Here is a 21330-nt window from a genome sequence, read left to right as displayed (position 1 = left end):
CATTCTTGCCTCTGGAGAGTAAAATTTTTATTATATATTTGTGTGTTATTAATGCCATTAGTGTATCCTTGTTCTTATATCTTGGATGACTGCTGTTAATTTATTATGACTGTATGATTTGTATTAGGGAGCTACATTACCAACATTTATTTGGGGTGTTGAAAAGTTATAGATAAATTAGTTTTGTAAGAAAACAGAATCTTGGGGATGAGTACTGAAGCATGTAGAACCAGGCCAGTTATGAAGCAGATTTTGTAAAACCATTCTCAGAAATAAAAATGTATCCAAAAGCCCCACCACAATATTTGTTTTCCATGGTTCTTTTACACCTGCATGAAGTGGGCTCAGCACCAAAAGGGCCACATTTACCTGTGCCCCTTCAAAGACCAAAGGGAATCCTTTTGAGGAGAGACTAGTAAGTCCCAATGCTGGAGGAGATCTGTGGATATCAGGTATGGCTTTGTTCCTTACTACTTCTTTCTTGGACCTTTTCCTACAATAGTGCTTGTGGAACCTAAGCTATCTATCCATCTCATAGTAAATTTGAGAGAGATTTCAAAAAATTAAAGTACTGAATCTTACTACAGGGCCCTTAGGATGAGTCAAGATCTTGTTTGGGTTTCAAAGAAAAATTCAGTGCCCTGGCATCACAGATGCTTCCATTTGAGTTGCAGTTACCCTTGTTCCAGGGTCTGGAATGCATGGTTAGCATAGGCAAAGCCAGCCGAGGAGAGAGAGCTCAGCAGTCACCAGGGAAAACAGTGCCATTTATTCTGAGAATGTGCAGAAACAGCATTTGATTGGGAAGAGGCCTTCGGTCATTTATCTCTCACTTTTAAAATGATGAGATCGATGTGTCTCCCCAGTGGGCTGTCCCCCTTCTATTCAGCAACAATACACTACTTCTTTTCAAAGAGAAATATGCTTCCAATAAGGGGGAAGGGAGGCTGGGGGTGGTAGTGTAGGGGATCAAGCAACTTTCATTGAAGGATTCATTTTTGATTTAAATATTTTGTTCTAATCTCCAACTTCCTTTTTAACTTGGCAGAATGACCAAAAGAAAAACAATGTCCCTCCCTAGCCCAGTTTACAGCCTGCCAGAGCAGAGGATCCGGTTACTTCTTCCAAACTGTATACGTTGGGTTGTTTGATATACTAGGTTTTTTTTCTTTTTACATCTATTGCTCATGTACATAGGGTTTTCTTTTAATGGCTTGTCAAAGTGGACTTTGGTGAAAAACCACAGGAGAAAAAAAAAGAATGAAAAATATAGATCAAATATAGCCAGCTATTTAATTTATATATATATATATTTTGGTTCTTTGAGTATGTTGTGGAAGGAATTCTCTGCAAGTGATACATCCTGTAACTGTAGGCAGATGTAATCCCCTGGCCGTGACACAGGCAAAAATTTCCCTTCACATTGGAGACATTTGCAGCCATTTTGTTCCCTCCCACAAAGAGGAAGTGCACAGGGAGGAGGACGCTCTGGGCCTCATGCACTCCCTGCAATGCTCCAGAATTGTTTTTACAGTTCCCATGATGCCCCTTGAACTCTGCCTTGGAAGGGAAAGAAGCCCAGGGTGTTGCAGCCTGGGGTTGGAATCTGGGCTGAATCTTCTCCAAAAGCCCTTTCTCTTTCTTGTTGCCAATTTGCCCCACTCCGTGCTTTGAGCTTGGCTTCAAACTCTTCTCAAGGACACATGCTGAGATTGATTCTGCCCAGTCTAGTCTCTGCTCTTTTTAGCGTTACCTATAGTGTGTCCTAAGAGGTTACTGTTTGTGTTATATTCACTGGGACTTGTACCTTTGCTTTGTAAATATGTTAAAAGCATATTTTTTCCTTGTGGTGGAGAGTGCTTCTTCTAGTGGGTGTAGGAATAAATTCCACCTTACTCAGACCAGAAATAGCCCAATGCATGTCTTGTTTGTGGGTCCCCAGAAGCACATGCTGAGACAATGATTTGAGTGCAGTGGCTCAATGGGGAGGAATCCCAGGAGATCCTAGGAGAGGAGTGGAGAAATGAGACAGGGAAGGGAAGGAGGCCACCAAAGGGAGCCTCGTCAAGGTGGTGGCCGCTGTGGACAACTGGATCTTAACACAGCCCAGGAGGCTTGTCAACCTCAGCACTATTGACATTTTGATGTGATGATTCTTTGTTATGGGGGCTGTCTTGTGAATTACAGGAGGCTTACAGCAGCCCTGACCTCTACCTGCTAGGTGCTGGTAGCACTCCCTCCTTCACGGCTTATTGTCATGGGTTGTAATAATCAAGAATGTCTCCAGACATTGCCTACTACTCCCAGGGGGCAAAACTGCCCATGGTTTAGAACCACAGGAGCCATAGGAACTCTGGCCATGGGTAGTCTGGCGACCATGCTCTGAGATGGTAAAGGCCATGGTGAGCCCTGGAGTGTACACTGCATCCTCTTCTAGAGCAGCACTTGGGGAGGCTGAGGAGTAAATAGAACTGCCCATCACTCAGCAGACAGCTGCTGGGATGAGGCAGGCCTACCTAATATAAAACCAATGGAAATATTTGTTTTCAGTCACTCCTTTCTAACTCTGCAAGCTCCCATTAACCTGGTGATCTCTCATCCTTCACCCCCATAAAATCCTCTCTAAGAAAAGGTTAGATAAACCCAGACTCTACTTCCCTGGGCTATACACATTCTCAGAGCCTGGAGAGAATTTAAGCTAAAGGAAAACAACATTTCTTGAGCCTATTAGGAAGGAGGCAATTTCCCTATGGGCTATGTCATTAATTCCTCAAATCAGCCCTGCAACAGAAGTCTTATTAACCTATTTTACACACTGGTTAGGTCACTTCTGTAGGCACAGTTATTGAGGGCAAAGTCCAGATTTGAATTCAGCTCTCCTTGCATCTAATAAAGGGCATGGATTTTCTGTGTTCACTACGGGTTGGTGAGTGTGAGGGCAGAATACTTTAGAAAAAGGAATATTTTCAGTAGGCTCCAACACATGGATGGATGCTGAAGAAACCAACCGAGAAGTAAAATAGGGTCTGGAGTGTGGGAACTGAGGGTTTCAGAGGAGCAGGGTGCATTAGAGTAGGCAGTGGCTGCCAGGCTTTCTGAGGCCCAAACCAGAGACTTGGGTCCACAGAGCTGTGATTGTGTTCCACCCAGAGCACCTGCAGGGCAATCTCTTTTCTTCCCCATGCCACTGATAGTATTTTTGCAAAGTTCTGGCAAAAGTTCTCAAAATAGCCAAATTCAATGGACATATTTCTCCCTCCACTAGACCTTGACATTTGACACAGTGATATGGTTTGGATCTGTGTCCCCACCCAAATCTCATCGTGAGTTGTAGCTCCCATAATTCCCACGGGTTACGGGAGGGACCTGCTGGGAGATAATTGAATCATGGGGGTGGTTTCTCCCATACTGTCCTCATGGTAGTGAATAAGTCTCATGAGATCTGATGATTTTATAAGGGGTTTCCCTTTCACTTGGCTCTCTCATTCTTGCTTGCTTGCCGCCATGTAAGATGTGCCTTTCACCTTCCACCATGATTATGAGGCCTCCCCAGCCACATGGAACTGTGAGTCCATTAAACCTCTTTTTCTTTACAAAGTACTCAGTCTTGGGTATGTCTTTATCAGCAGCGTGAGAACAGACTAATACACACAGTAAACCACTCCCTTCTGGAAATAACCTTCAGTCGTTCCCCAGGCATCTCACTCTCCTTCCCTCTCTTCGCTCTGACCATTCCCCTCAAGTCCCTGTAGCTGGGTCTTCTCCTACTGCTTGCTAGTAAGCATGGACTCTAAGGACTACAACCTTGGCCTACTTATTTCATCACTTACCACAGTTTCCCTGGGTGACCTCTTAAACTGCAGTATATTTAGTTCCTGAATTTAAGAATGGCAGCTTTCAAGTCTAATCTCCAGCTCAGACCCTTTAGGGTGGTGAGTGGGGGTGGCATTTTCATCCAAATGTCCTCTGGGTACCTTGAACTCAACATGTCCCAAACAGAACCCAGTAATCTCCCTCCAAGTGCCCTTAAATCTGCGCCCTCCCTGGTCTCTTTCCAGTTGATGGTCCATTTATCTATGCAGCTGCTCAAGCCAGAAATCTGGGAGCGATCCTAACCACCTGCCTTTCACCCACCCCTGCCTAATAAGCCTCATTCTACCTCCAGCATCTCCTAGGTCTGTGTACTTTTCACTGCCTCCTGCCACTACTTTAGTACAGGTGCCTTTGGGGGTCATTCCTTGATTATCACTGTAGCCTCCAGATGGTCCCCCTGTCTCTAAAACCCTCCTAATTTTCTACCTGTGGCCATTCTATCTTAAAGATATATGAGCATCACCAAATTCTATTTGAAGGTTTTTAAAATCTCACAATTTTCAGGATGAAATCCAATAGTTTAGCCAGACACACCAAGTCCTTTGTTACCTGGGAAGTGGGTAAGAGTCAGGAGCACCTGGATCTGAATCCTGGTACCTTGGGTAAATGACTGATCCTCTCTCAATGTTTGCTTCCTCAATTGTAAAATAGGGATCAACCACAGTATTCATGTAATGTATAAAAAGCACTTTTAAGAGTGCCTGGCCCATATTAAGAGATCAATAAATATTCTTGGTCATCATCGTTGCCTGGCTTCCAGGTTGTGATGGGTGTGAGGTAAGGGGACACTCATGGAAGAGCTCTGCCTCTGCACATCCTCTCATTTCTTCATCTTTGCTTCCTCATCTGACACAGAACTGATGGCTCTCAGAGAGGTAGGGAGTGGGGACAGATGAAGGATGAACACATTGCCTGCATCGGCAAGTTGGCTCAAAGGGATGGCCCTCAGTGGAAATGCACAGGCAGAAGAAGAAGGGTTTTGAGTCAAAGCACCAAGTGACTTGTCAAGTTTTGACATTGGCTGTCAAGCTTGAGCTGCGTCCTCTGTAAGAATTCGCTACTCAGTCCCTTGAGCTTCCTTTGGAGCAAATTTAAGAGGTCTAGCGTGTTCCTAGTACCATTCTCCCTGACTGCTGAACTCGTGGGAAATGTGTAGAGCCCTTAGTTGTACACGGATGGCACTCTGCATGGCAGTGGGGCTGGATAGGAAAGGTGCAGACTGATGGGCCTCTCTCTGAGGAGGGAGCTGGCTGAGGGAGGGAGGATGGCAGGTTGCCTTGGAAGGTCCCATCTTGAAGAGTGAGCTGGAGGCACCAGGTGAAGTGGGGCCAGGCAATGCCACAGTACAAATTAGTGACCTTGGGCCCTGGTACTTCAGTAACAGTGACAACCCCCCTCAGTTTCTTTCAGGGTCCTCCTGTGCCCCTTATCTTTTAGAGATTAAGACCACAGATTTGGGGGCAAAATTTTCAGGGTTAGAACCTCAGTTCTGCCATTTAGTAGCCAGTGTAACTTTAGGTGAGTGGCTTTCTCTCTCTCTTTTTTCTTTTTTCTTTTTTTTTTTTGAAAGTATAGAAATGAAGAATGGCTACTCCATAGGCAGAACACCCGGCTTTAATCTCTTTATGCCTCAGCTCTCTCATCTGTAAAGTGGGGATAATATAATAGTAGCACCCACCTTACAGAGTTATTGTGGGAATTTAAATGAGTTATTAGAACAGTACCTCGTACGTGGTAAACGCTGTGGACAGGCAGTATTAACAAGGGTTTCAGGGAGGCATTTAGACCACACAATAGGCTGAGAGACAGAAGTGATGAGTTTGGTGCCAATCATAATACAGAAAGACAAAAAAAAAAAACAAAAACCACCAAACACCATAATCTCAAATGTTGAAATCCCAAAAGATCAAAATCCCTAAAAATTACAATCTCTAAAGTCTAAAATCCTTAACATCTAAAATCCCTAATGTCTACATTTAGAAAATCACAATCCCAACAGATTAAAATCCTGAATGTTGAAATCCTGAAAGCCGAATTCTAGGGAAGGGATTAGTATATTTTCAGTTGCGTGCAGGATTACTGCATTGTGTTAGTTGCATCACATTAGGCAGAACAATTACCTTGTTATTGTCTTTATTTGGAAATGAAGTGTGGCTTACAGAGACGTGTGTGTGGGTGCCAAGTGGATGAGGGGTAGAATTCTGGACTTAATTTTAGGTGTCAGTTTGACTGAATTAAGGAATACCTAAAAACCTGGTAAAGCATTATTTTGGGTGTGTCTGTGAGGATGTTTCCAGAGATCAGTGTGTGAGTCTGAATGAATTAGGCAGGGAAGATCTGCCCTCAATGCTGGCGGGCACCGTCTAATCAGCCAGGAGCCTAAAGAGAACAAACACAGAAGGCAAACTGGTCTTTCTCTGAAGCTGGCATGGGCTTTTCTGCTGCTGCCTTGGATATCAGAACTTCAGGGTAGCCAGTCTTTGGGCTCCAGGACTTACACCAGCAGCACCCTGAGTCCTGAGGCTTTTGAGCTTGGACTGAGAGATACACCATCTGCTTTCTAGGTTCTGAGGCTTTCAAGCTTGGACAGAGCCACACTACCAGCATCCCCGGGTCTCCAGCTTGCAGATAGCCTGTCATGGGGTTTTTCAGCCTCCGTAATCATGTGAGCCAATTCCCCAATAAATCCCCTCTCATAGATCTATATCAATATCCTATTGGTTCTGTCTCTCTGGAGAACCCTGACTAATATAGATTTGATATCAGGGAAGCCAGATATTATTCTTACTGTTGTTGTTGTTTTTTGTTTGTTTGTTGACAGAGTCTCACTCTGTCACACAGGCTGGAGTGCAGTGGTGCAATCTCAGCTCACTGCAACCTCCGCCTCCCTAGTTCAAGTGATTCTCCCACCTTAGCCTCCCAAGTAGCTGGGATTACAGATGCGTGCTACCACACCTGGCTAATTTTTGTATTTTTAGTATGGACAGGGTTTTGCTATGTTGGCCAGGCTGGTCTCGATCTCCTGACCTCTGATGATTCACCTGCCTTGGCCTCTGAAAGTGCTGGGATTACTGGCATGAGTCACCACGCCTGGCTTTCTTACTGTATTTCTTATAGCACAATGGAAGATCTGTATAATTGTTGATAAGTCAAGTGTATGAGGCTACTTAATGGTAAAGGATAAATGTTTAAAGGCTAATTATTACTGGTGCTGTAAAAGCATAAATTGCTTAATTGCAATGGCCAAGCAATAATCCAGTTTTTGAATGGACAGCATATACTTTCAAAATTTGTAGACCATAATCACTGTCCAAATACAAATACAATACTCACTGTATTTTGAAGATCTTAGAAGTAAAAATGCAGATGAACAATACAAGAACTCTCCCCTGGCAAATTATTTAATCATGTATGACTTCTGCCCCTGTGCACACAGTGCCAGTTTGCCATACTGTTTTTCACCTTCACATTATTACCAATACTAGAGGTATGAATTATGTAAACTTTAGGGAGTTCTAATTAGTTTTATGCACTTTTTTTGCAAATTTGACACCATGAAAGTGCGTTATCACAACGTTGTCTTTGTATATGAGCATTGCACATGTCCATAAAAATGTTGAAACTCCCTCAATAAACAAAGAGCTGTCCTTTTTCGTCTATCTGCGTTTGTGAAAAATAAAATTTCACAAGATCTGGGCTCTTGAGCTACTGCATATGTGATAATAACCCCTCAAAGTTTTTGAATGATCTTGTCAAATGACTGAGGTTGTCCTTCCAGGTATTTCCGATGACCACAGTTATAAAGCTGATGCACACAATAACCAACCATAGTGAAGCACTTTTATACATTTCACTTTTTGACCTGTTTCTTTATGAATATGGTTCATCTGCTCATAACTTTTATACTCATGACTGTAGTTAGTATACCTGAGTGTTTATACTTGCAAAAATATATTTTATTGCCTATTTTACTGTACAAAGTGGCCTATGCAGTGTTTGTCATATTTTTATATGTTTCTCAAATAGATTCCCCTTAAAGACATAAATAAATGTTTTTTAAATAACTTCTAAAATTATTGTTTTCCATAATTATATTTTCAGGATTTCAACATTCAGGATTGTGTCTTTGGGGATGATAGCCCAAGCTCTGCTGGGTTCTCCTCTCATCCGTGTCTCTAATGATTCATGTCACTTAGTCCCTCTGACCTCAGTTTCCTTATCTAAAAGAGTGTCTGGACAATGTGTTTCCATAGCAAGCAGTCCCCAGCCCTTGGTTTTGCCCCCTGTGCTGGGAGGAGTCCCAGGCTATCCTCTCTCTCCCTGACTGCTGCCCCCATCCTCTGGTCACCAAGGCCTGGGTAAGTTCTCTCTGATTCCGTTTTTAGAGAGCTATCTCTCTGGGTTCTACTTGCCAGCCCCCTCCTTGACCGTTGTGGCCCAAACACTCCCTGCTGTGGCCAGCTTTGAGGTACGACCCATCCTTTGTTGTTTTCCTAAACCCAGTCCACACCATTGAAAAACAAATTCCTTTATTAAACTTCCCTTGCTACCCAGCACGAGTGCACCATGATGGATCTGGAATCAAACCCCAGTAATTCGAATCCAGAGTTCTTAACCCCTACACTGTCCTCATCATCTCAGGATGCAAGTGACATCACATCTCCTTAGTTTTCTAACTGAACTGATTTGAGCCCCCTGTATTAGTCTGTTCTCGTACTGCTAATAAAGACATATGCAAGATTGGGTAATTTATAAAGGAAAGAGGATTAATGGACTCAAAGTTCCACATGGCTGGGGAGGCCTCACAGTCATGGAGGAAGTCAAATGAGGAGCAAAGTCACGTCTTACACAGTGGCAGGCAAGAGAGAGAACTCCCCTTTATAAAACCATCAGATCTTGTGAGACTTGTTCACTATCATGAGAACAGCAGGGGAAAAACCTGTCCCCATGATTCAATTACCTCCCACCAAGTCCCTCCCATGACAGGTGGGAATTACAGGAGCTACAATTCAAGATGAGATTTGGGTGGGGACACAGCCAAACCAAATCACCCCCTTTGTTTTGGGGTTGTGGACCCCATGCTTCTGTTGGAGCCTCTCCATCCTTCTGAATTATTTGTCTCAGTCCAAGTACTGGAAGGAGGGAGAGAGGGAGGCTCTGAGGAGGCCCTCTTGGTCCTGATGTGATCCCTGCTGCTGTTTCTCCAGCATGTCATCATGGGCTGTCACTGTGGAAAGCTGGCCTCACGCAGTCTGGCCTTCCTGTCTGCTGCTGCTGTGAGACTGTGGCTCATCCGGGCTGTTTTCTGTCATGAACGAGTGACAGCACTCTCAGGCCCAAGATACCCCTGGGTTACACATGTGCGGCCTCCTTTTATTCTCACAAAGCTCTTATGCCACACAAACTTCTCTTCACACTGGAAATGAGGAAACTGAGGCCTAGAAAGAGTAACTCACTGATCTGCATTATATATATTAGAACTTTCCAGCTTCTAAAATAAAATTTGCCTCCTAAACCTCCTTCCTGGTGTTAACAATATTCTTAAGAGTTAATCATGGGCCTCCCCAGCCAGGGCCCAGGGCCTTTTGTAGAGTCTGCCCTCTTTGATTTGTTCCATGATCTCAAGCTCTGAATTTGTCCCGTTTTTATCACTTTCTCTTTCTTCCCCTCTGTTCACTCCACAAACTCTGTTTCTTTCCTCCCCCAACCCACCTCCCCCCATTACACTTTGAGAAGTTGTTAAAATCCAGAGTGAGTGAGCATGTCCCATTAAAACCCTTTTTCTTTTCAAACAGAATGTGAGTCTTTCCAGATTCCCTTTTCCCATCACCCGGCTCGCCGTTCAGCCACATTTAAGCCTACTGCTGACAGACGGACTTCCGCTCTTCCCTAAGATCCTTCTCCCTGGCCAGGAATATTCTATGCATACATTGTTGCTGGAATGGTAACATTTGCAAAACCTTAACATTCCATGTCTCATATCCACAGGAATAATTCTTTTCAGAATTGTAGCTGGACAAATCCTAACCGATGGGTGTTAAGTTTCTAAGATCAAAGAATTTTTGAGCTAGAAAGCCTATTGGAGATCTACAGGCAGCTCCACTCTAGACAGATGAGGAACTTGAAACCTGCAGAGCTCAGGGGACCTGCCCGAGGTCAACCATCAGCTTGAGCGTGGACCACAGTCCAGGTCCACTGACTCTTGGGCAGCGCCCAGCACTGTTGTGATGCAACTTGCAACATTTTCCACCTCCCGGCATCATGGCAGCATCGTCTGAGTTTTTGGTGTGGGAGGGTGTCATGTACAGGGAAGGGACTGGGGGATACAGGCAAGTAAGGGCTCACAAGTCAGCCCTGCCACTTACATGCTCTGTGTCCAGTCAGGTTACTGGACCCATCCGAGCCTCAGTTTCCTGTCCTTGATGAAGGTTTGTTTGAGGATATGAGGGTGCATGGCACATAGGTCAACAAGTGATTGCCTCTTTTCTCTTGTCTCCTGCTCCTGTGCCTCTCCATAAAGCAGTCCGCTGTCAACCTGCCTCCTGAGCACGGCCCCTCTCCATCAATGGTGGCAGCAGATGCTATTTGCCACGAAGGCTGAATCATCAAAGGCTGCAGTGTGGGGCCAGAGAAAGCTCCTGATGTGAGTCTGGCACCTCAAGATGGTGTCTCCCTCACTGGGGCTGCACCACTTCATTTCACAGGCTTTCTAGAGTGATGGGTTTTAAAGCACAGTTTCACAACTATTCCACTAGAAGGCTTTGGGTCCATAGATGAGTAAATCTGAACATCCCTTCTCATGGCCATGCTGCCTGTCACCTCAGTGATGCATTCAAGTTCTTGCCCCGTTAGCATTCTCCTTCTAGCCTCAGAATTGAGCCAGTCTTTGACAAAGGGAGAGGAGGTGGCCTTGGTTCCCAGAACCTGCAGCCTGGCCTGCTGATGTTCTTTCCCGCCTTCTGAGACCATCTTTCCTTTTCTTCCGGGTTCAGTGCTCCTTGTAAAAGTGGGCTCATGAGGCCATGTCTTTGAGTGCATGGAAAGATATGGTCCTTCTCTGGGGTCTGCATTTTGTAGACAGCAGCTAGACCATGGCCAGAGGGAGCGAAGGGAGTTGCCCACTCAGGGATCCTGGAAGCACACCCTGGTAACCCATTATCCTGCCCTCAAGGAACCCTCTAATTAGTAGGGGGAAAGATACATAATAAATAATTGCTACATTGTGACAGAGGCTGTCATTCAGGTGTGCACGAAGTCCAGAGATGGCACAAAGGTGTCTGCAGCTGCATGGAGTAGTCAGTGGGGCTCCCACAGGAGGTAACGTTAGAGTGAATTCTCAAGGATTCTTAGGAGGGCACCAGCTAGATGGGGAGGGAGATTTCAGGCATAGCGAGTCCCATAAGCACCTTTGTTGTTGTTGTTGTTCTCTAAAGATCCTCTCCTCTGCCTTCCCCTCTAGGACCTGGAGATTCCTTGATTAGTGGTGGTTAACTGTGACAGGCCTCCTACCTGTCTGGAATAGAGCCAGTGGGAGGATTTAACATGGAAACTGCCAGCTTCAAGGTTCAAAAAATGTATTTTTTAATGTAAAAAGCCATTTAAACATTTCCTCCAGGGAGCTGTTTGATGGAGAGAGTCCTTGCAGCTTGGGTCTTGAAAGGATCACTGCAGGTCAGAACTTCTCAGGGAAGTGTTATTGGCATGTTGGATGGGATATTCCTTAGTGGTGAGCATTTAGGACACTAGTCCTTCAGGCACTAAGGCAATGAGCATTGTTGTGACAACCCAGACACCCCCCCACCAAACACACACACATATCCAAACACGCAGGGGCCGGGGGCAGATGGAACTACCTTGGTGAGAACTTAACGTGGAGACGAAGCCCCTCGGGGCAAGAGTGGATGTAGAGAGGCCAGTTGGGAAGCTGCTGCAGTGGCCAGGTGAGAGGGGGCAGTGGCTGTCGGGCTGGTGGAGGTGGGAAGGTAGGATTTGAGGAATTTAATGATGGATGAGGCATTAGAGAAAGAGAAGGGCAAAGGAGGACCTCAGATTTTTGACCTGAGCATTTAGAAAAATGGAGATGTCATTTATGGAGATGGGGGAACTGTAGTAGGGGCAGAGATTTTTGTTATCTTTGTTCGTTTATTTGATAGGGAGATGGGGTAAAATTACATTTTAGTTTTGAGATGCCCAGAGGAGATGTTTTGGCAGATGTCTGAGTATGGAGTTCAGAGAGAGTTCAGGAGGCAGAGAGAAGTTTGGGGTCCTCTTGGTGGCTAAAGCCACAGGCTGGCTGAGCTGGGTCACTGAGGAGCCTGAGGGCAGAGCCTGTGGTCCTTGATGCTCATGTGAAGAGGAAGAGGAGACCGGTGTGGTAGGAGAAGAACCTGCTGAGGGAGGGCTCTGGAAGCTTTCTGCGAGAGTGTGCCAGGCTCTGTGTGGGGTCCTTTCATGTCCACTGCCCCCTCAGCAACGCCGCGGGGCCCTGTGAGGCTCATAGTATATTGCAGGAAGAAGGCTCTGAGAGGGCATAATCCTTCTGCGTTTAGCTTTTGGCAAATGAAACGTGTAATTTCTTGATGACTATCCTCCTTTTGCAGCATGTTGCCCTTACTTTGCATCTGCTGAACATAGCCCTAAAGTAGTGGGAGATGACACACATGTGCCTCTTCCAAGTTCAGGGGCTCAGGAAGGGAGAGGAAGCCACCAATGGTTCAAGCGGATTATTCCTGATGCTCCCAGATTCTGTGTATGTTAGGAACTATTGCAGAATGCAGTAATTTCTCTGGGCTCTTTTTAAAGCGAGCAAGTGCTATTAAATCAGAAATTTTACCTTTATTTGAATTAAGAAAAATTCAAACATGTACCCTCTATATGCCAACAATTGGGTAATAGAATATTCTGCAGCCATTATAAATTATGTTTCTGAAAAGGAGGCAACAACATGGAACAATGCTTTTATTTTAAAGCTTAACAGACTATAACATTGCATATTCAATGGATCACAACCATGTAATCTAAACGAAACAAAACAGATATTCAGGAAAAAACCCAAACATAATAAATAATCTGCTAAATTATTAATAGTGGTTTTCATTGGTGGTGGGAAAATAAGAAATTTGTATCTTTTCCCTGATTTTATATGTTTTCCACATTTTTGTAATGAGTATATTCTGTATTATTTTAGAGCAGTGTTGCCCAACAGAACTTTCTACAACAATGGAACTGGTCTATATTTGTACTGTCTAATCCATAGCCACTAGCCACACATGATTACTGAGCACTTGAAATGTGATTAGTATGACTGAGAAACTGGATTTTTTAGTTGTACTAAGTAATTGTTAATTTAAATTGAAATTCGAGTAGCCACATGAGCCTAGTGACTACTATATTTGACAGAGACGTTTTTTGTTCTTTTGTTTTATTTTGTTTTGTTTTCGAGATGGAGTCTCGTTCTGTGGCCCAGGCTGGAGTGCAGCAGTGTGATCTCGGCTCACTGCAACCTCCATCTCCCAGGTTCAAGCAATCCTCCCGCTTCAGCCTCCAGAGTAGCTGGGACTACAGGGGTGCACCACCACACCTGGCTAATTTTTATATTTTTAGTAGAGACAGGGATTCACCATGTTGGCCAGGCTGGTCTCAAACTCCTGACCTCAGATGATCTGCCTGCCTTGGTTTCCCAAAGTGCTGGGATTAGAGGTGTGAGCCACTGTGCACGGCCCTAACAGTGAAGTTTTAAAGTGTAAAAAATAATATAAGAGAAGATGAATTATATCTCATTAAAGCTGTTAAAGTAATATAAGCATTTAAAATGTGCTCAGTATATTATGTTTAAAATTTAATTGTAATGTAGAAATCAGTTTGGATTTCAAAATAGAGAATGTAGACACTGCAGAAGTATTGGAGTTTTTATTTAAATTGCTTATTTTCTAGCACAATAAAAAGCGATCCAGCATTGAGTTTTCATGCCTGAGTTCAGTTTTAGTTTAAGAAGAAACAATAACCTGGACATTATTAGGTGTTGTTCTGTAACAACTTCTGCTATTATGAATGACGTCCTTTTATATATATGTCTTGATCCTTACACAAGGAGTTCATATCATGTGAGTAATGTTTTTTGAGGTGGGAGCAAAGCTTATTAACCCCATTTTATAGATGAAAATGATAAGAACCATGAAGGTTCAGTTCCCAAAGTCACGAAACAAGAAGCAAAATCAAAGCCTCTTAGTTCTTGAAGCCCAGAAGATTTTATTATCTTTTACAATATGGAGAAAACAGTTTCTGATAAACGGTAGTGGGAAGGGAACTTCCCCAAGGAACTGAAAAGATTTCAGATGTGCTGGTTTTGGTTAAGTTCTTTCAAGGAAGTTTTTTTTGTTTGTTTGTTTTGTTTTTTTGTTAGTGCTTCATTTTGTTTTGTTTTTGGCTTCTAGAGCTATTGTAAGATCAGTCCTCAGAAGCCAGGGCACTGTGTGTCTATCCAAGGTTGCTCTTTATCTGGTAGGATCTGTACCTTTAGGCTTTCCATGGGAATGCCAAATCCAAATCCCTTGTCCCTTGTCTCTTCATGTGACCCGCCACTGGGTCCCCAGCCCCAAAGCTCCCTCCCCCTTCCTTCCCTCTGCCACACGCAGGCCCTGTTGCCGGACGGGGAGGTAGCAACCGTGATTCCACATCCAGCAATTTAGGTTTAGAGAGATTTATAAAGGTGCCAAGCTCCCCCCAGATGATATTCCTGGATCCACTCAGGCACAGTGGACACGGCATCAGAGAGATTGGCTGCAGGTTAACAGGGGCTGGGACACCTCCCTGTATGCCCTTGTCTGGGTGGCCCTGAGTGTTTGCTGTGAGCAGCAGGCAGCAGTGCAAATGAAGCAGAGCACAAATGAATCTCCTGAATGTTTTCAGACCTAAAGTCTCAATCCCTTTTGGTTCAAGGTCTGGGGGAGAATTGAAGCCAGTTGTGAATTTTTTGAAAAAATAAAAATAAAAAAATAATAAATTGGTTCACTCGTCTGTCAGAGCTGCCAAGAAATATTCACACGAGGGGGACTATCCAAAAAAATGAAGAGTAGCTCTTGTCCAAGACCGATCTCTGGAACTCTCTCCCTCCCCTTGCTCAGAACCACTTCCTCTCCTCAAATCTCACTTTAAAACCTTCCTGTTTGCTTTAGCCTATGACTGACTCAGGCCCCATTCATCTTTCTTTCCTCTCTCCCCATGACCACATCCTTCCACTCTCCCCTCATCGTCCACCGTGAGAACACTCCCCTGCCTCTTTCCTCCCTCCATTTTTCAGCCCCCTTGCCTGTTACCCTGCAGTGACAGCAGGTATGCTGCAGGTATCCTTGCCGGCCTGCACGAGTCACCTCCCCGTCCAGATGTGTTTGTGAGCATGAAGATCCTCCACACGGGGGCCTGTTCCTTTGCCTGGTTCTCAGAGGACGAGATAATGAATTTCAGTGGTACATCTGCCTAAAGAGAGACTTTGCAAGGTGTATTTCAGGAGTTACCGATTCAGAAACTGGAGAAGCAGAACACAAAGAGACCTTGTAATAGACCAGCAAAGATACCAATTCCCCGCTGTGTTTCCCTTGAGATACTTCAGGTAAAGCCTGAAGGAGAGGTGGGAATAAAACACAGGCCAAACTGGAGCTGTTGTTTTGCCTCCAGAATAGAATTCTAATTGTCTCAACTGAGCTTCTTATTTCCCTCAAGTAATGAGAAACGTAAATTCCTCAGCAAAGTTCTAAGGCAGGATTGACCCTGGGAAAACAATCCCAGCGTAAGCTCAAGTGTTTGAATTCTTTTTGTTCAGGTTGTAGTCTCAATACTTTCTAACCAGTGTGGTTTCAGTTGTGTTTTCTGAACAACAGGCATGCTGTGGGTTTTCCCACAATGCATTCCTGTCCTCCCTTCCAAGATGGTGCCTTTTCCCACAAACATGGAAGCAAAATGGTCTGTTCCTGCCTCCACAGTGACCTCACTGCTGGCTCCAGAAGAAATGCTTCCGGAACCAAGCACCCCAGACGGTGTCTGAGGAGCCATGTTCTTGTGTCATTTTTGACCTTATTACAATAATAACAGCTGCCATTTCCCTACCACATTATTGTTTCCAAAGCACATTTGTATTTGCTCGTGAGGTACATCAGGCAGGTGTGAATGTTTCTGTTTTACACTTAAAGGACTAAGGTTGACATGACTTGTCTAAGGTCACAGAAGTTGAGTGGTGGGGTTGGAATCCACACGAATATTCTTTAGAAACTACGGCCCAATTAGAGGCATCTCCGGGTGAGAATATGCATCCGGTGTCTGGAGAGGACTTCCACACTGTGAGTGATGTAAACAGTACCTCGAGGGGGGTTTCCAGGGGACACTGGGCTTTTTGCTTGATTTTTGATAGCAGGTCTTTTTTTTTTTTTTTTTAACACACCCGACTTATTAAAAAACTTGAAAGTGAGTGAGTCAGTATTACCCAAGCTCACCCAAACTGGTGGCAGAGTGATGGAGCTCAGAACTATGCCAGTATTTAGGCCAACCTGAGATGAAGTCTGGAGCAGTTAATTCTGCTGTGTGAAAAACAAATAATGAAAAGCATATTTTTAATAAAAACCTGGAAAAACAAATAAAAAGCAACTGCCCAATCTCCCTTCCTTAATTTTTGAGGGAGACATAGAATGTAAATATATATGTATGTAAATTTGTATTTCATTGTGTATTAGTTTTTCTCCTTTGCAGGGTCTTCTCTCTGAAGGCTAGTGGACCTGCACTCAGATGGCAATTCAGGTCCAGTTCATGAGATCTTGGACTGTTTTGACAAATGATTTGGGGAAAGGGATAGGGAGAGAGTTGTCAGCACTGATGCTGAGACTGTGAGAGCCATTTCTGAGTGGAGGTGAGGAAAAATGGAGCGATGACCGTGAGGGTCTTTGCGTGGCGCCTCCAGACCACACCTGGGAATGGTGACTTTGGAACTGGCTGACGTGTTTATTTGGTGTGAGGTCAACTACAGCCCTGAGGGCAATAACATGATCCTCATAAAACAGACCCCCCAGGCTGGGCCTCAGCCCGCTTGCTGCCAAACAGGGGTGGTGGCCTAATAAGTGAGACATTGCTGTCAACTCTCTGTAAATGGTGGATTCATTCACTCTGTGGATGACATAGCCTGTTCTTTGCCCTTCTGTGTCAGCCCCATTGATTGCTTTTTAACCACCTTCTTGCTTTGTGCTGCTTCTTTCAGATGAAAAGGAAGGGAAAAGAGACTTGATTTCCGTGCCCACTAACCACGCCAACAGAAGGCTTTGTGAAGAAGGAAGTAAAAGCTATCGGTAGGAGTTAGAAAAAAACATTTCTAGTTATAAGAACAGCAGAAAAAGACCTGAACTTCAGAGTGGACCACAAATGAATATGAATTAATAACATAGATCTCTTTTCAAAAGCCAACACAAAATGAGGATGTGTTTTTTGTAAAAGCAGCTGTTCTTGCCACTGGGCTTATGCTTGTCATTCTTTCATGTGTCACAGCCAGACCTAGGAAATTCCCTGGAAAGTCCCCTCCATCACACACCTGCAGTTTTTCCATTTGAGTGTAATTCTGTTGGACCTTGAAAGACTTTTTGATCTTTGGGACGCTCTTATCACCAAATGTATCTTTCTGCAGGAAGAAGACAGAAGAAAGGGGTGGACTATGAGATGGGAGGCTGGGTCCCAATTTCAGTTCAACCATTACCAACCAGGTGGCTTTAGGCAAGTCTGGTCATTTCCTTTGCCTCAGTGGCTTTCTGTAAAATGGAATTCTATAAGGATGATGAAAGCGAAAACATTAGTCACTATGCTTGCTAGTGCTCAAGAAATGATTCCTTCCTGCCTGCCTGCCTCAGTTTTCCATCTGTAAACAAGGATTCAACTAGAACATCTTTGAGGTTCCTTGAGCTCTAACACTCTGTGATTCTGTTGGTAGCACCTTAAGAAATTTACAACGAACACTCCAGTGAGTCTTAATCTATTAGATCCCATTCAATTCTAATAGTGTTGTGATTTTGACTTTGTACCCTAACGTTTATTTTCTCTCTTCCTGATTTTTTATTTATATATTCTATTTAATAGTTTTTGCTTTTTCAAGTTGCCACCAATTCTTTGTAGAATAAGAAAAAAGTATAACTAACTGGAGGAAAGAATGCATTAGTGGAAAGCCAAGGAATGATAACACTAATGCTAATACAATACTACTGCTAATAAAAATAACTGCCTTTATTGAACACTTACTGTGTGCAAAGAACTGTGCTAAGCACTTTATAAACATTGGGTCATTTAATTCTCACAGTAACCCCATGAAGCCATACTTTTCATCTCCATTTTACAGATAAGGAGACTGAGTCTTAGAGATAGCAAGCAACTTGTCCATGGTAAAGCTGAGCTGCAAATTCAGGTTGGGATAACTCGGAGAAGTGGTGTGCCGGCAAACAGGCATGAAAAACCAGAACTCCAAATCCCTGGTTTGGAGCATTTTACTGATTTCCATGGTATAAACCCTCCCACTATGGCTGAATTCAAGTTACCAACAGTTTAAAATCAGCTCAAAAAGTTTTAAAAATACCTCACTGCTAGGGAATACCAGGAATTGTACAATTCACTGTCTTCATTTTAACAATCCACTCTTGCAAGCCAATCAGAGCTAACCCCAACACATCCCAGAGAGAACCTGTGTTGATGACCACTAGGCTACACTGTCTGCTTGTATCACAGGCTGGGGCTGGGGATGATAGGAAAAACAAACAAAAAAACAAAACAAACAAACAAACAAGAAAGGGGAGATGGTTATGGACAGAGAAAGTAAGGAGATTTTGCAGCAACATGGATGGAGCTGGAAACCATTATTCTAAATGAATTAATGCAGGATCAGAAAACCAAGTACTGCATGTTCTCACTCATAAGTGGGAGCTAAACACTGAGCGCACATGGACACAAAGAAGGGAACAATAGACACCAGGGACAACTTGAGGGTGGAAGCTGGGAGGAGGAAGAGGATTGAAAAACTACCTATCAGGTACTAAGTTTATTACCTGGGTGACCAAATAATCTGTATATCAAAACCCTGAGACATGCAACTTACCCATCTAACAAACCTGCCCCTGTATGCCCTGAACCTAAAAGAAATGTTGGAAAGAAAACAAAAAGAAAGTAAGGAGATGACAAATTCATTCATCCATTAATTCATTCCTGCATTCATTCACTCCACAAAGGCTTTCTGAGTACCAGCTAAGTACCTGAACTTGTGGTACACACTTCAGATACAGACATGAGTAAGATAAGGAGCCTGGAGTGTGTTGGTGAGAGAGTGACATGCACACAAATGACTGAGCACATGATGTGTACAAGTATGTGTATGAGTCTAGGGGAACCCGGTGAGGGAGGAATTAATTGTACATGGAGATCCTTGAAGGATGGAGTTCCAGGTGACACAAATTTTGCTTCCTTTCCAATTTGTGGGGGAGTTTCCCTCACTAGAGACATGTGCTCAGTGTAGCTCTTGACATTTTGGAACTAAATAGTGAAACCAAAGATGGGGCTAGGAGAGGAAGAATGATGAGAAAGTATACTCCTTGGAGTTAGGGATGCTGTTGCATCACCCCCGTATTACCGACACCTGGTACCACAGAGTTGGCGCTCAGTGACTATTTGTTGACTTGGTGAATCACTGATGAATAATGATTTGTAAGCTCCAAAGAAGGTGGTTTGCGGAAAGGGGACCAGTGATAGTAGGAAAATGCACAATGTGAGTAGTGATTCCTAAGCATTTAAGGGGTGATTTTCAAGTAATAGAGTGAGCAGAAGACACCATGGACAGGGACTCCAGATGCCCCAGGTGGAGGTAAAATGCTCAAAAGAGAGGAACATCACTACCTGGTGGGCAGGTGGGGACAGCCTTGCCAGGGATGGTCTGGGGATGGGATAACTCTCTGGCTTCCACTCTGAGAAGCAGGAGGCAATCTGGCCACAAGCCCTCAAGACGTGTTGAGTTTGGGAATACCTCACTGCTAGGGAATACCAGGAATTATGCAATTCACTGTCTTCATTTTAAAATTCTGTATGGGAGAAGCTAAAAAGTGAAGTTGAGGGGTTTTAGTATATTTCATTTGCATTGGTTTACTCTTCTGGTTCCTTGATTATCTGAGAGGAGGCTGCTGTTACAGAAAAGCGAAAACCAGGAGTGGTTTGAATATTCTTCCTTGAGACTTTTGACTGTTTCTATAAGAAGTGGATCTGCATGTGCCTTTTGGATATTGTATTCCTCATGACAATGCCTTATGTTCATAGATGGTTCTTAGTTTCCAAAGACTTTCCCCATAATAACATTTGCTCCATCCTTAAAACAGTCAAATGCAAAGGCCTCCATTTTATTGAGGGAGAAAGTACGACTCAAAGAAGTCAAGTGACTCACCTGAGGTCACACAGCTAAATTCTAGCAGAGCAAGGGCCCAAGATAGTGAATTCTAAATGCAGAGACCTTCTTATTGTCCCAGTTTTCTGTCCGACGATGCCCACCTCCTGGAGTGAGCAAGTGTTGCTGGAGACACAACAGCAGCTACAAGTGGTCCTCCCGACCATTCTAGAAATCCTTTTTCCACAGTGAAAAACTGAACTTGCCTGCCCCAGTTTCCCAGCCACCTCATGACTCGATGAGCAATTGCTTTAACTCTGACAAAATTAGGCCACCTCCAACCTAAATGTAACCCGTTTTCAGAGTGAGACCCTGCATGGAGGCAGCTCTTTTCCTGAAAGGATAACAAAAGCATGCTTTTGTGTGTATTTCACTTGATGGAAAGAAATCCCCAGTGAGGCCGTTTTTTCCCCCTGAATTCTCCCAAGTCCAGAATGTATCCAAGTTTCCAATATTACCTCAGAAGAGCCATTCATCTATGAAGATGGCCGAATTGTCTTCCAGCTCGGTAGACAGTGTGTCTGCGAGAGAGAAGGTGAGGGGGTGCAGATAGGGGTGTGGGGAGAGGGTGAGGGAGGCTGAGGGCAGAGGAGGAAGATATGAGAGGAGAAAATGTGTGCAGACAAATGCTGACAAGAGAAGGAAAGAGACGAAAGGGCCAGCCCTGACTCTGGGGTCCCATCTGCCAGGGACACTTTCAGCTGATTCTTTTTAGGGCCTGTCAAGATCTGCCTGGTGAGCTGTCACTTCTCATCACTTGGCTCTCAATGAGGATCTTTGTGTCATCACTGTCATGAAGAGGCCTGGCAACTGGCAAAGAATTTCCTGGGGCGCTACCTGATCCACCATTATTCGCCTCTTATCGTCTTAGCAGAGTAGTTACGCCACTGTCAGAGGTAATGGAGACCATGCCACTAAGAAAATTGGCCATAATTTATTTATCAATTGTTTCTGTATACCACAAAAGCGGCCTTCTATTTTACGGCTGAGTCTAAGGTATTTGAGCGCCCCTGAAG

General features: G+C 44.0%; 1 long non-coding RNA gene across 1 annotated transcript in view; it reads left to right on the top strand.

Annotated features, from left to right (window-relative positions):
• Nucleotides 1-20836, top strand: part of LOC129047835 (uncharacterized) — a 38767-nt gene extending 17931 nt beyond the window's left edge. The window contains exon 3 of the long non-coding RNA XR_008509622.2: nucleotides 17114-20836. This is a non-coding gene — a long non-coding RNA (uncharacterized LOC129047835). The remainder of the gene's footprint in view (nucleotides 1-17113) is intronic.
• The last annotated feature ends 494 nt before the right edge of the window (nucleotides 20837-21330 follow it).

Source organism: Pongo abelii, chromosome 13, assembly GCF_028885655.2.
Source record: "Pongo abelii isolate AG06213 chromosome 13, NHGRI_mPonAbe1-v2.0_pri, whole genome shotgun sequence".
Taxonomy (NCBI): domain Eukaryota; kingdom Metazoa; phylum Chordata; class Mammalia; order Primates; family Hominidae; genus Pongo; species Pongo abelii.
The sequence above is the reverse complement of the archived record's forward strand: the minus strand, read 5'-3'. Positions and strand labels throughout refer to the sequence as shown.